Below are 17,412 nucleotides of genomic sequence, written 5' to 3'. Positions count from 1 at the left end.
ATGTGACTGCACGCCCCTTGTGCCCCCTAAGGCGTTGTCTTACTAAAACAGCAATCCAGACTTCAGAAACGCACACCTTTTATACAAGAACGCCAATTTTCACATTAATTGTCCAAAAAAAAAGTTTCTTCTCATATGTCCCTACTAAGGATATTTATACCAAATTCTTATGTGAATTTTGGACGGAAGCTGTAATGCCATACCAGTCACTGACACATACAAGAAGTATCGAAATATTAATTCCGTAAAATTTATGATTAATCTGACGCTCATTGGCATTTCCACAATAAAATTTGGAATTCATATAAATATTCACGATCATATGTTTCGCCCCCTGTGCTCCGCTAAGGCGCGTTATCAAAATAACATCGTATATTAAATTACGCACACCTTTCTACTACAATAACACCGAATTTCATATTAACTGATCCAAAGAAAATACCTTCTTATAGTCCCAACTGAGGATATTTATGGTGATTTTGTATGTGAGTTTTAGAAGTTGGAATAGAGCCCAATATCAGTTACTGGCACATGCAAGAAGCATCAGAGCATTAATACTGTGACATTTTTGATTAAGCTGAAGCTTACTGGAGTTCCTAAAATACAATTTGGGATTTTGTGACTCTTCACCGATTACTGCTTAACGACCCTTGACACCCTAAAGAGGAGCCTTACAAAAGTAATTTTCGAGACGACTATACTATCATTTGAGATGAGTGTTATTGCATTTGGAAGAAATAATATTGACGTACAACAAAATCCTTGCCAATAATCATTGGAGAAAACTGCTTCAAAAAATTAGCATTGAATCTCCCGTAAGGAAAATTAAGTTTTGTGTTTACGTCCCAAAACAGAGGCTAAATAATCACTATCTCTCATTTACTGTTAAAATTTGAAAAATTCAGATTTTTTCAGTAAGAATGCCGAATTTCATATTAATAGTATGAATCTTATTCGAATGTTGTAGGAAACTACATGAATTGTGAAACAGGCTATATATACACGCAGGTGAGTCAAAAGTCCTTGGACACCTGCATAAGTTTGAAAATCGACGGGAAAACTAAAAAGTGATGATGGGAACAGAGGTTTGATGACGGGCCGCAACTTTTGGAGTGTATGTCATTCATGGCCTGCCATCTTGAAATCCGTCATTTTGGATTCAAGTCATTTTTTTTAAAATGGGAAGAGGTGTGTGTGACACATCAAATAACACTAGCTTGAGCTCAGGAATTTAGTGCTGTAATTTGATTTTTCTATCTTGTACATTTTATAAGTTATTAATGTTCAAAGGTGGGAAATTACCTTGATAGTGAATGCTACAACACATGTTTTATGTGTTGTCCATCCCGTGTAATGCACAACTGTAGTCGCCGCAACTACTCTGACTGCACACGGAGGAGAATGTCTCATGAAATTTGGTCACAGGCTTGTTGGATGCGTTCCTCCAGGTGTCTCAAATCACGGATTGTCTCAGCATACACTATCTGCTTAAGATGTTCCCATAGATAAAAATCAAGGGGCGTTAAGTTGAGGATCTGGGCGGCCACTCCACGGGACCGCGGCGACCAATACAATTTCCTGGCAGTTGTTCATCCAACCATTCACGGACACCAAGTCCATAGTGTAGAAGGGCTCCATCGTGCTGAAAATAAGATGGGAAAATGACGTCAGCGTTCAGTGTGGCAGGGAACACAATGTCCTGCAGCAGCATCAGATACTGTGGTGCAGTTAAGGTTTTGTAAATAAAAAATGGTCCAATGATACGCGTGTCCCATATGCCACACCACACTATCACCTTCGCTGGACTATGTTCTCGACTCGGGTCAACCCAGTTCGGATTTGAGTCACACCAGTATCGACAATTATGTCGATTAACCTCCCCGTTCAAAGTGAAATACGCCTCGTCGCTGAACAGAATGCCCTTGGCAAACGCAGGATCCAGTTCATTTTGTTCAATAGCCCACATGCAGAACTCTAACCGGCGATCAGGGTCATCCTCCTTCAGTTTATGTTGCATGTGCAGCTTGTAAGGATGCCACTGATTGGCGTGCAAAATCCAGACAACAGAGGATTGGCTTATTGCACATGCTAGGGACACACGACGGGTACCTCGTTTAGGACTTTTCACAAACGACGCAACAACCGCCGTTGCAGTTTCCTCATTAGTGACAGTCTTGGTCGCCCACTACGTGCCCTATCTTGAACAGAGCCCGTCTCCCGGAATTTGGTGATCACGTGATCCACTGTGCTGTGCGATACCGGTTCTCTGTTTGGGTGACGTCTGTTGTAGTCAGCTCCTATTGTTCGGTAGCTGCGTTCCCCTGATATAAGGATGATTTTGATCTTCTGTTCACGTGTCAGACCCATTTTTGATCACCTGGAACAAAGAGAGAACTGAGTCATTATCAAAGTAATATCCCACATTTGAACAGTAATAACTTTTAAACAATACAAGATAGAAAAAAATGACACCACTAAATTCCTGAGCTAAAGCTAGTGTTATTTGATGTCCCACCTTCCTTCCCATTAAAAAATTGACTTGAATAAAAAATGGCGGATTTCAAGATGGCGGCTATGAATGACATACACTCCAAAAGTTGCGGCCCCTCATCAAACCTCTGTTCCCATCATCACTTTTTAGTTTTCCCGTCGATTTTCAAACTTATGCAGGTGTCCAAGGACTTTTGACTCACCTTGTATATGGTTGGAAATAGGGAATTATAGGGATTTTATCTCCAAATTTACACTACATAATGACAATCGATTTCACGAGATAATAGAATCATCAATTAGATTCTAGCTACTACACTCATTCCAAAACCCGACTAACTGGTTTCGGTTCCGTTTAAGATTCAAACATAATGTGTCAGTTTATTTCAGAAACCGAACTGTAAATATGATTCAGTTTTGTTTGAAAACAGACATAATGCCGCTTTTTAGAATATTCATACATATTATGGAAAAGTTCCAAAAAATATGTAATGCTTTCGTTTTAGGTTAAGGTATTATGAATCTGCTGCTTCACTTTTGAATGGAATTACGATTTCACATGTTTTTTCTCTAAATTTTTTTTGTGAGAGCACGTCAATGAGCAATGGAAAATACAATTGTTTTTCGGTTCGGTTTGGTTTCGGTTAACCGTTTGAAAATGAAATGATTTTTTTTTTTGCGTTTCATGTCCCACGATTATGTCTGTTAAGATAAGCGAGACAATCATTAAAACTAGTAAATTATAAAGGAATAATTTGTGGAATGAGAATGTGGGAGGAAACGGAAGTATGGGACTGTTCACGGTGGCCTGAAGTCTAAAAGAAAGTGGTCTGAAGCACGAGGTTCCAGTTAAGAGTTCGAATAATTCTCAAGACCACTTTGTCCTTCATGTGTTTGCCTGTTTATGTGTTTTCTTTTGTTTTGTAATTTAAATTAAAATTTTCTGTACTATAGTATTTTATCATGACCGAAATCAGTGTTTCGTCCTGTATAAAACCTTTGAATCGTAAACGTGTGCAATTTGCTCAATATGCGGGAGTTTTTTCATCTTACTTAAGAGAGCCGTCTTAGAATAGTGGCTTGAGCGTGAAGAAAGAGTCCTGGGTTCGTTTCCGCATAGGTCATTGGGGAAAAATATCATTTACAACATTAATACTTCTGATGTATAGTAACATGAATAATATTCCATTTCTTTCGGTCTTAGAATTGAAACGACCCATTTTACAGAGAAAATACTAACAACATGACGACACATGTCTACGACCTTGATTGGTACTTTCTGACAGTGAGAACGTATCGTTATAGCAAACAATTCATGAATACATAAGGCTCATTCTTATGGCTTAGACACTAATCCTTCCAAAGTATGTCTTACAGGGCAGTTTACCCTTATACCCTGTAAAGAAAAAAAGTTTTCCTTCCTCACATCATATTCAGTATGCTTATATACATTTATTTCAGTATAACTCTCCCATCCAAGTGTCACTGATTATTCTAGAAATTTTAAACAGAGAAATCTTCTAAGTATTTTTTTTAACAAAATATAAGCAAACATGCAATATAGCCACTAAACACAAATTTTAAACAATTAGTGCAATTTATAAATGTAAAAAGTGTTAGACGTTTAATTATTTCATCATATCTTCATGTTAAAAAAATGAATAAAACAACTCAGACCGAGTTTCGAACACTCAATCTTCAAATTTCACAAGCTATTAACGAAGACAGAGCGGCCCAAGATGCTTGTCTACTGGCGGCATATGTACGGCTTGCAGCTAGCGCCTATATAAAAAAAGAGGTAAAATGCAATTCCCACTGTACAAATCTACGGGAATTATGACGCATGTAGGCTTGCCTTTTTGGACTTAGTGTCTGAACAAGTTTCCAAGTTTATGTGAACAGAAGTGTACCACTGAAACAGCCCGAAAATATCCTCAATCTTGTTGGAATAGGGCGTAATATTCAGGTCTCAAATCTTCAGTATTATTATTACTATTACTATTAATATTATTATTATTAATAATAATAATAATAATAATAATAATAATGAGAACAATAATATAGAATACAATAATACAAATTCCGTTTGAGGATATATTGTATTAAAATTTGTAAAATCTCCTTTAAAATTAGGCAAAAGTTACAAAATAGTCGGGATTGGAGAGAAATGTCAGTACGACCATGACATATCCCTGGGTTCATCCCTACAAGTAGCTAAATGTTAAACGAAAGATTTCCAGTAAACTTGTATGTAGAAATGCTTTTTTTAATGGCCCCTGCCCCCAGCCATATAGAATAATTACATTCCGATCTTGTAAATAAATCCTAACTTTTATTTTTTCGTATTTTTTCATTCTTTCGCTTCATTAAATTATTTCCCTCATAATTATTTGAACAATATGTGAAAAGTTAAAATTTTAATCCCTCATAATACCTATTAGAAGAATCGAACCCAGGATCCTACCCTGATTACCAGGGACCACCACTATTACATATACAAAGGAATCTATGATTCTGATGTACTAGAAGCTTTAACACAAGGTGTGAACCATTAAAAATTATTCCCTTATAATGATTATGAAAATATTAAAATGACAACCCATATATGGACACAGGAATTGAACCCGGAGTTCGGTGTATAGGAAAGGGATTGGTAGAGGAGAAAAAGGAATAGGTGTATTTCATTTATTTTTTCAATCATTTACAATATTAAAAGCTCTTCGAGCAATTGCGAGTTTATTAATGCATAGCATTGTCCGATGCATAGCATAGTCGATTGTTTCTTTTATTCTTTTGTATCTTTTTCATTCTTTCGCTTCATTAGAAGCTCCTTGTTAAAATATCATATTCGAACAATATGTGAGAAGTTAAAAAATACTCCTTGTTAAACATATATTCGTACAATTTGTGTGAACTGATGAAGAGTTCCGAGACATTTAAGTGTTGTTATAATGCAGAGTAAAATGCTGGCACATCCGTCTCCGACGAACTGAAGGAACGAACTGATGTTTTCGCGCACATTTGGAACCCGGATGAAACAAACTTAGTACCATTAGATAAATTTGTTGACGATGGGATAACTAATCGTGGATGTCGACGTATGACTAAACAACATGTGACCACGCCACGGTGAGTATTTATCAAACGAAAGCTGTTGACGCATTACTACAAAAAAATTGCTAAAGTATTGATCTTAGTATGATTAGAGAAACATGATTTCACAGCGATAACTAATCATGAATATTGACACGTAAATACACAACATGTGACCATTAGAGGACGCTATAATGAGTAAATATCAAGAGAAAACCACCGCTGCATTACTAAACAAGATTGCTAGGGTATTAACCATTAGAGAATCCTGTTGACACCGCGATAAGTAACCATGGTCACAAACACATGACTTTAGTACGATTAGAGAAACTGTTGACGTAATAATAAACAAGATTGGCACAATGTTGATAGAGAAATATGAATGAACACTTGCATTGAACTTTGAAATGATGTTGAGTATGAAATAGAAAAATATGTTTTATTTATACTTGATGAACAATAATATTATTTGTAAGTCATAGATGTATTTTGAAATTAATATTTGTAAATGGGTGATATTTATTTGATGAAGTGAACAGCAACATTATTGTTTTTGCTTAAGATATGCAGAAGATTTGAATGACCGGAACATGGCGTTATCGTGTTGTTTTAAGTAATCACATGTTTTCCTTATGCAAACTTGTTGTTTTGGAAATAAAATTTGCAATTGTAGTAATAGGACGGGTTAAAATATCAATTGATATGATATCATTGGTAATGTGAATGATCGGAACATGATATCATGTTGTTGTTTATTAGATCACATGTTTTCCTTATGATTGTTGATTATTTTCGAAAAAAAATAGAATAAAGGTAGTAATAAAACTGTTTAATGTACAATGTGATGTGATAAAATTTTCTTTACATATGGGGTTTGAAGAGAAGTTGATCATAGTGTCATCATGGAGGCGTTTAAGAGTCAATCAGAGAGAAAAATCGAGGTAGATTGGGATTCATCTCTTCGAACCACCGAAGAAGAAGTTAAAATTTAAAGAGGATTCTCCGGAATCGCCTGATATCATCATCGAAAAGGACATCACGATTTACGAGACGATTCAGTAATAATCCCATCGTCTCCAGTGGGATCACTACCTTCATCAAATGGCTTAGCAGATGATCCAGTAGTAGTAGCAGTTCCATCATCATCACCACCACAGGGCTCACCAGATGGACGAATACTAAAAATTCCTTCAATGAGATAGAGCTTGGTGGAAAAAGAAGAAGAACAAGCAAGATCTGTATCTCCCGGTTTATTTCCTGAATTGGATGGAATAGCAGCATCACCAGACGTGGAGGTAGCACCATCTTCCGACTTATTTCCTGAATTGGATGGACTAGCATCATCACCAGACGTGAAGGTAGCACCATCTCCCGACTCTTTTCCTGAATTGGATGGACTAGCATCATCACCAGACGTGAAGGTAGCACCATCTCCCGACTCATTTCCTGAATTGGATGGACTAGCATCATCACCAGACGTGGAGGTAGCACCATCTCTCGACTAATTTCCTCAATTGGATGGACTAGCATCATCACCAGACGTGGAGATAGCACAATCTTCCGATTTATTTCCTGAATTAGATGGATTAGCATCATCACCAAACGTGGAGGTTTCGCCATTCCCAAATTTATTTAGTGAGGGAGATGATGAAAAAATTCTTCGCTTGTTTGAAGAATTGGAGGAATGCAGAGCGGATACACCACCAGCAACTTTTTCACCAACGGATTTTGGATGTTTTCCGGAAAAAAATATCAAGTAGACTTATCAGTGGCGTTAAAAGAAGAAGAAGAAGAAAAATGTGAGTGCGAGTGTGACAATGTAGATAAAAACGTATTAAAAAGTATTGTAAATTGGAAACCGAAAACTGTGTTACTTTGCCAAGGGTGCAGCTTAAATTATTTTAATCAATTCGGGCACAGGTGCCTTTTGGTAAACAAATTATCGCTTGAAGCGGAAGCGTGGAGTGTTATGAGCGATAATAGTGTTATACATAAAGTTTTTGACACGTATAGGATGGACCTTTTGAATATTCAAGTAAACGATCACATGTTTCGTGAGCATTATGGACAAGTATTAAACAATACTAATTTTATTGAAGAAGAATTGGTTAATATACTTCTGGATTAAGACAGAAATTTAAATTCTAATTTGTAATTTTTGTATATAGTTCCCTCTTTCTGTATATGTATATTTTCTTATTATATATATATATATATATATATATATATATATATATATATATATATTATTTTTTAATACTCTAGCATGTATATGTTTGTTTTTTATTATGTTTGTACAAATATTTTATATTTTGTATATCAGTGAAAGAAATATAATCACAATTTTTTATTTTTATTTCTTCTTGCACGGTCCGACCAACATAGTTGCGAGTATATTAAAAACTCCTATCTTTTCTGGTTTACGTAATGTACAATTTTGATATTGGATGAGTGTTTTTACTATAAATTATTCTAAAAAGTTTTATATTGTTTTCAACATTGAAATTTATATAATATTTAAATATTATTTATAATTAAAAAACAAATTTTTGAAATTATTTGTAGGTTCACAGCACAGCTGTTCTACAATATGTAAATGAATATCGTATTGATGCGACTTATTTACAAGTTCGAAATTATTTGTAGGTTCACAGCGTAGGTGTTCTTAGGAGTATGCTCTGGCATACGATCCAATAAATAATTGAAGATTTCATTTGAAATCTATTCGTAATAATAAGTTGCACAGCAAGAGATGCAATAATTAATTAACAAGGAGTCTCCTAGGAAATGAAAATTTTTGAAAGTTCACAAATAAATTTGTTCAGAGTATGTATAACATACGATCCGTAAAAATATGAAACACAGAAAGTTTTGAAAATATGCGAATGAAAACTGCAGAAAGTTTTTTTCACATACATAAATTGTAAGTCATAAAGTTATTTTCATATACGTAAATTAGAATTGCAATTTTTCATATGTTCGTTTCATTACATGATACTCTTTGATTGTAAAATGAAATTTTTCACATGTTCGTTTTATTACATGAAGCTCTTTTATTGTAAAATGCAGAAATTTGTTCCTAACATACACTAATCAGAGAAAAAAACAGCAACGTATTCTTCATATACATATTAAAGGTTTTTAAATGCATGAAATTATTTTTAGGTTCACAGCGTAGCTGTTCTTAGGAGTTTTTAATATTTCAAAATTATTTACAAGTTCACGATCTATTTTAACAAGGCGTTTGCACAGCAAGCGATTCAATAAGTAAGCTGAGCTTGTGTACCAAGCGATTTATTTACAACTTCGCAATTTTTTTAGTATTTTTCGGAATATACTTCCTCTGAGTTTCTTATAGAACCGAGCCAATAAAAATATTAGGAGAATACAAAAAAAAGTTGGCACGGCAAACGAGCGAATAAAATGATCACACTCAACAAGTGTACTGTTACGAAAAAGAGGTATGAAAGGAAACAAGAAATATATATATATAATAATAAACATTTATTCACAAATTTTCATTTACGTATCCCTTAAAATATTGTTTAATACATTCAAGATTTATATCATTATTATACGCACAATTACATATTGGCCAATTTCATGTTGAAAGTCTTTTACTTTTCTTTTTTTAATTTACACAAAAATGGTTTGTAATTGACTAACACAAGAGTTTTCATTTTCCATTACAACTTTTTTTTAAAAATGTATATTATATTGGAAATGTTTTTGTAAGAAAGGTTCAGTAATTAACTGAATGTTGTCTTTATTTAACAACATGTTATATAATGCATATGTAAATCCTCAGTTTTCAATTTCGATATTACTATGCACTGTTGTAAATTTTTCATATAACGCATCAAATATTTGCATATTTACTAATTCACGCCATGCATTATAACATAGTATATCATAGTCTAAATAATACGTTCATGCTCATCTACATTACTGCGATTTTGAAAACATCCAAAGCACAAAAGATTATATTCTGGTTTCCATCTTGCAATATACATTAACACACATTGTTCATTTACAGAGAAAGAATTACAATTATATTCGCAATGGTCGTATGTATTTAGGGAAATACATTGCTACTCACACTGACGATTGTTCATACACATATTTATTATGCTCAAGATATATTTCTCTTAAATCTGAAATATGATAATCATTAAATGTAATTTCCTGATATGTATAGTTAAATTTGTTTATAAGATATGGAATAATGTTGGTATCTATATATTTGACATGAATTTTTAGATATTGTTTTAATATTTGATCACGCGTTGATTTCCTAATTAGGAAATTCCACACTACAGTATTTAATTCTTCATCAGTTTCACTTACACATTTTTGCACAGTTTCGTTTTTACTACGAATTGCACAACTTTCACAAAGTAAAGGTTGAGAAAGTTTATAATTTTCTAGTAGTTGTTTTACACAGACTTCACTTTCTTCATTAGGAGTACATTCACACTTTTTGTTCGTTGAATATTAAAATGTCTTTAGAAATTGTATTTTGATCTGCTACTTCCTCTTCAAATGGTATTTCATTTGGATATATGAAACTTTGCTGTAAACTGTCTTTTATTGGCTCTTGCTTAGGAAAAATAATTTTACATGTATCATCTTCTTCATGAATATTACAATCATTTGGATGCACAAGAATAATTTTCTTGTCTCATGGTAGTTGGAATCTCTATCTCATGTCCATGTCTAACAAGTAGACCTCACCACTTCGCCGTTGCGTTAGCAAAAGGAAACAACTACTGTCCTAGAGTAGGGTTGAATATAAGATATTGACAAAAATTTTGGCTCCTAATGAGCACTAGAAATATGGGAAAACGAAATAGAAACACGAATGTGGGAAAGCCAAGTACAATATAATTTGATAGTTGCAAGACCGATATTTTTTCGAAATACATGGAGGAACAATAGTTATGACTTCAACTATGTAAATCGAGTTAGGAGGGATGTTTTTATGGCATTCCAGATCATGGCCGCCATCTTGAAATCCGCCATATTGGATCGACGTCAACTTTTTTAAATGGAAAGAGGGCCATGTGAGGTATCAAGCAACAATGATTTTTTCCACCCAATCTCATACACTAATTAGTTTGTCCATATCTGGAACGGTTTACAACTTACAGTTCTTTCAATGTGGAAAAATTCGTTGTTTGTAGCAGATAACAGATAAGTACAGTGACAATGAACATAGCTCCAGAGACAGCATTCTTACAGAACAAATTTACGGCAATGCAAAAAAGAAAGTCCTCAGCATTCATAAAGTGGTTCTGATCTCGCCACTGCGTGTGTGCGTTTGTAGATTCAAACTGAAACTATAAGCAGTTGGGGCAGTACGATGAAGAGAATAGCAATATGGGTTGTCAATGGCATTCCTGATCGTAGTAGCTACAGTATAATGTAGAAACTTACGTGCATCGTGTACCATTCTACAGCGACAAACTCTTTGTAAGGAGACAAGTGCAGAAAATATATTATTCTCACTGTGAGTTCTACCCGTGAACTTGGAAGTGCTTGAGAAATAGTTATTTCGTTTATTGCATTAAGCCTGTAATTCTGTGAGGTGCGTGCGTGTGTGTGTGTGTTAGGGAGAGTGTGTGCAAGCAACAATTATAGTCTAAAAACGACACACCATGGCGTTAAATAAGGAAAACATTGCTATGTACCTCCTGCAGAAGTTACAGACATTACGGTTGAAGCACAATGCAACAAATATATCAGAACAGGAAAGAGTAATCGCAGATGACATAATTAGATTCCTAGCGGATTAAGACTTGGAATTCGAAATGGAATACAATCTGGATATTCTAGAGGTGGCACATCATGAGATAAACAATCAAGAAGCTAGTGTGGAAGCGGAACGGTATGTGAATTGCTATTGGTCGAATACAGGGAGCAGGAATTCACTTATGCTGGATACCTGAGAATTATTTAATAATGAAGAGGTGCTAAGTACAATAGTTCCACCTGGGAAATCAGTGGAAGTGTGACAAATTCCAAAAGGTACCACCGGCATATTTCAACCTTTGAATGTATTTTTTTAGACAATACAAAACATTGGCGTACTATATGTGATTATGCAATAAAGGACGAACATTTCCATTCAAAACTGCATGACAGAGATACTATTGTCACTCTGCATTCCATTGTGTACAATCAATTTCAGTCTCCTCGCTTCACAGGAATGATTCAATAAGCATTTTGTAAATCAGTATATATTGATAAGCCGATCGAATGTTTCGAAGTGCCGAAGAAGCACGCTTTCAATATTTCCGGCATTAACTTTTGTGATATTTCTGATGCTTCATTTTTCATTAGGTGCTCATGGTACTCGGCAAAATTCTATCTTGACCATTTTATGAATGCTGGGGACCTTCATTTCTTGCATTGCCGTAATTTTGTCCAGTAAGAATGCTATCTCTGGAGCTATATTCATTGTCACTATAGTTATCTGTTACAACGAATTTTTTCCACATTGAAAGACCTGTAAGTTGTAAACCGTTCCAGATATGGACAAACTAATTAGTGTATGAGATTGGGTGGGAAAAATCATTGTTGCTTGATACCTCACATGGCCCTCTTTCCATTTGAAAAAGTTGACGTCGATCCAATATGGCGGATTTCAAGATGGCGGCCATGATCTGGAATGCCGTAAAACATTCCTCCTAACTCTATTTACATAGTTGAAGTCATAACTATTGTTCCTCCATGTATTTCGAAAAAATATCGGTCTTGCAACTATCAAATTTTATTGTACTTGGCTTTCCCACATTCGTGTTTCTATTTCGTTTTCCCATATTTCTAGTGCTCATTAGCAGCTAAAATTTTTGTCAATATCTTATATTCAACCCTACTCTAGGACAGTAGTTGTTTCCTTTTGCTAACGCAACGGCGAAGTGGTGAGGTCTACTTGTAAGTATTTTCTTTTTTCTTGTTTTTAAAATTAGAATATATATCATTTAGTATATTTACATTTCCGAACTAATTCGCTATCATAGGAACTTCTAACTTTATTATTATTATTTATGCTACCTGACTGTCTTACTCTTGTAAGTTTCATACACACGTACAGTGTTGTAATACGAACATTTGTTTTCATATGCACATCTGTTGTGGTAGCTGTGTGTTTGTTCGAAATTTATTTTTTTTTCAATAAAACAGTCGATGTAATTTAACAAAAATTAACAAGGGAGCTCGATGTAATGTTTCATACAATTAGTTAGTTATTCAAAATAACTCGCGTAATTTAAGGCCACCAATTTATTATTATTATTAATTGTAATAGTAGTAGTAGTGTAAGCTTACAAATAAAAAACTAAGTGCTATAAAGTTTTCGTAAACTGATACTGCTAAAATACATTTCAATAACCATTTGAATAATATTAATTTTAAAATGTTACTGACTTCTAACAAGAGTTTTTAAAGATGAAACGGAGTCATAAAAGAGAATGAAAGCTATTGGTTACATGTATTTAAGTGGGCGTTTCCGTTAAAGCTTGCTGAATGACGTCATAACAAGGTATATAAATACTGCATTAAAATGAACAAATCAGTGTCCAATCTAGTCATTTCCATTGTTTTTGTGTTTGTGTATTGTTAATTTTCTATGTGTGTTCAGACAATTATAAACAAAGTGCAGCACATAAATGCTTGGTAATTCATAAGGATATTTTAAAAACAAAAATGATATGTCTAGTTACTAATATCGACATTCAGGATGAAATTCTACAACAGTTTCAGAAATTTCATGGAAAAACATTCACAACATTACGACAATTTTTTAATACATATGAAAAAGGAATTCAAATTGATGAATTTATTAATGAACTAAGGAAAATTTTCCTAGAAAAAGATTTTAAAATATATATACTTGAAAACGTCGTATGTATATAATTAGAAGCTCATATTTTTAGGGATCGCTTGCTAAGCAATTTTTGATGGATCCTTTCTGATAGAAAGTCGCTGTTAATTATTTATTGGAGCGTATGCATATTTTTATATTCTCCTAATAAATCAGTTGGAGCAAATTGTATTTGCGATCCTTAGAAGAATGTGATCCTATCTTTTAATCCCTCACATGTATAACATGTTCGAACACTATAAAGAAAAGCACCAGCACCGCTCTTGGATGTCTACATTCACGTCAGTGGTCTGCATGCTTCAGTAGTTTTTCCGGATGTTTTTTTAGCTTATACATTTGGTCATATTTCTTTTTGATCTTCCAGGAGCAGTATTTGTTTTTGTTCAGCGGAGACGTGTTGTGAGATGAATGTGTCCTCTTTATTAGAGGGATTTACAGTGTGTACCCTGAATCCATGAAAATGATGTGTTCATTAGTATTTAAGACGGTATATGAGGTATGTTCAAATGTTTAATTTTGACGCAAAACTTTCAATAGTAATGCCAATATACATATTGTCATCTACCGTATGCTCTTTTACATACTCAAAGAATTTCTTCAAATAATCAATCGAGTCTTCGATTCCAGTGTTGCGTTTGCGTTTTATTGTAATTTCCTTTCCACGCAAGCCAAAATAAGGATAGTGTCTGGTTTTACTATTGACAATGCAAAAATTTTCAATTGTTCCTGCACCATACAATGTAGGTTTAGATGTAGAACATATACTGTTCTGGTGCATAATTCGTACTAACTCCCTGAAGAACACTCATGAACTCGACACAGTCGTCTTCAGTTAAGCCAGAAGGCTTCCCTGCAAATACAAATTCCCTAAATTTTTCACGCGCCAATTCCCGCATGTTTTCCTGACGGAAGAACCCACACGATATAAATCAGCAATATCCTTTGCGGACTTACAACTTGTCAAAATAACAAGCGGATCATAACCAAAATGTGTTAATAATGCATGTAGTAAACGCGCATATTGTTCATTATACACACGAACCCGTAATACGCGACATTGCGTCACCACCTCCCAGGTAAAAGAAAATTTTCCTGTATCCTCGATTTTCCATCATGTTAACAACTACAAATTATGACAAGTTTGTTGTTTGTCTTCATTTTTCCATAAATCGAATTGGTTAATATTTTAACAATGTACATTAGTCCTGAGTTCGTTCCAATATGTTTCTCATTTAATTGTATGTCCTCATGGGTATAATAATCTGCAATATTTTTGTTTGTCTCCTTCATTGTGACATAAATCAGGAAATCCAGACGTTTCATGTTTCATTTGGAGGAATGAATTCACATAGTCTTTAAACAGACTATCCGAGCTTTTCTTCTTACAACCAGCTAGTTCGAATTCCCACATTCCCTTTATTACGATTATCCATCTTGTAGTGTTTTATGAGGTTCAGGGGTACCAGTATTTGGCATTATCACTTTCACAATGCGAACAATTGTTTATATTTTCCTCATCTAAATGTATAAACATATTCCATAGTTTCTAATGATGTCTTCCAAGAAAATTTTCTTGCAAGTAGTATCTTGACGGAACTGAACTCAATAACAATAATATATTATTTAGTGTATTATAAGTACACTATTTAAGTTAATAAAATAGTAAAATGTAATTTCTTATAAAATGTCTATTCTCACACAGAAAAATCTTCATAAAGTTCATTGAAAATAAAAACTAATGTACGTGGAAAATTAAAATTTGTAATGTGCAGTCTTCTGCGCAGGTTCGTGAGTATACATCTGGTCATGGGTACCACTGATATAAAGCGGATTCTACCGTGATAAGATGTACAGTCAAAGATAGTCTGTTTCCGCTAGTGCAAAACAAAAAGAAATAAAACATTAATATAAAACCATTTTCAACTTCTCATAAAAAAACGAAAAGGTGAAATTCAAACTAATCTTTCATTATGCAAAAGTAATAGTGTAGACTCGAAGTATATTTTACCACGTGAAAAACGTTTTGAACTTGAAAAACAAAAGAAAATTATTCTTGTGCATCCAAATGCTTGTGATATTCTTGAAGAAGATGATACATGTAAAATTATTTTTCCTAAGCAAGAGCCAATAAAAGACAGTTTACAGGCAAAGTTTCATATATCCAAATGAAATACCATTTGAAGAAGAAGTAGCAGATCAAAATACAATTTCTAAAGACATTTTAATATTCAACGAACAAAAAGTGTGAATGTACTCCTAATGAAGAAAGTGAAGTCTGTGTAAAACAACTACTAGAAAATTATAAACTTTCTCAACCTTTACTTTGTGAAAGTTGTGCAATTCGTAGTAAAAACGAAACTGTGCATAAATGTGTAAGTGAAACTGATGAAGAATTAAATACTGTAGTGTGGAATTTCCTAATTAGAAAATCAACGCGTGATCAAATATTAAAACAATATCTAAAAATTCATGTCAAATATATAGATACCAACATTATTCCATATCTTATAAACAAATTTAACTATACATATCAGGAAATTACATTTAATGATTATCATATTTCAGATTTAAGAGAAACATATCTTGAGCATAATACATATGTGTATGAACAATCGTCAGTGTGAGTAGCAATGTATTTCCCTAAATACATACGACCATTGCGAATATAATTGTAATTCTTTCTCTGTAAATGAACAATGTGTGTTAATGTATATTGCAAGATGGAAACCAGAATATAATCTTTTGTGCTTTGGATGTTTTCAAAATCGCAGTAATGTAGATGAGCATGAATGTATTACTTTAGACTATGATATACTATGTTATAATGCATGGCGTGTATTAGAAAAATAGGCAAATATTTGATGAGTTATATGAAGAATTTACAACAGTGCATAGTAACATCGAAATTGAAAACTGAGAATTTACATATGCATTATATAACATGTTGTTAAATAAAGACAACATTCAATTAATTACTGAACCTTTCTTACAAAAAGATTTCCAATATAATATACATCTTTTTAGAAAAGTTGTAATGGAAAATGAAAACTCTTGTGTTAGTTAATTACAAACCATTTTTGTGTAAATTAAGAAAAAAGAAAAGTAAAAGACTTTCAACATTAAATTGGTCAATATGTAGTTGAGCGTATAATAATATATAAATCTTGAATGTATTAAACAAAATTTTAAGGAATATGTAAATGAAAATTTGTGAATAAATGTTTATGATTATATAAATATATTTCTTGTTTCCTTTCATACCTTTTTTCTTAACAGTACACTTGTTGAGTGTGATCATTTTATTCGCTCGTTTGCCGTGCAAACTCTGTTTTTTGTATTCTCCTAAAATTTTTAATGGCTCGGTTCTATAGGAAGCTGAGAGGAAGTATATTCCGAAAAATACTTAAAAAATTGCGTAGTTGTAAATAAATCGCATGGTACACAATTTCAGCTTATTTATTTAATCGTCTGCTGTGCAAACGCCTTGTTAAAATAGATCGTGAACTTGTAAATAATTTTGAAATATTAAAAACTCCTAAGAACAGCTACGCTGTGAACCTACAAATAATTTCGAAAAAAGTAAAATGTGTAATTTGGTTTTACATTATCATACTTAAAAGATTTTGTGAACTTGTAAATAAATCGCTTGTTATGCAAGCTCAGAACAGCTAGCTGTGAACCTACAAATAATTTCATGCATTTAAAAACCTTTAACATGTATATGAAGAACAAGTTGCTGTATTTTTTCTCTGATTCGTGTATATTAAAAACAAATTTCTGCATTTTACAATAAAAGGGCTTCATGTAATGAAAGGAACATATGAAAAATTGCATTTTACAATCAAAGAGTATCATGTAATGAAACGAACATATGAAGAATCGCAATTCTAATTGACGTATATGAAAATAACTTTATGATTACAATTTTTGTGAAAAAAAACTTT

Source organism: Thermobia domestica, chromosome 6 (assembly GCF_964235325.1).
Source record: "Thermobia domestica chromosome 6, izTheDome1.hap1.1, whole genome shotgun sequence".
In the NCBI taxonomy this organism is placed as follows: Eukaryota; Metazoa; Arthropoda; class Insecta; order Zygentoma; family Lepismatidae; genus Thermobia; species Thermobia domestica.
Note: the sequence above shows the minus strand (reverse complement) of the source record.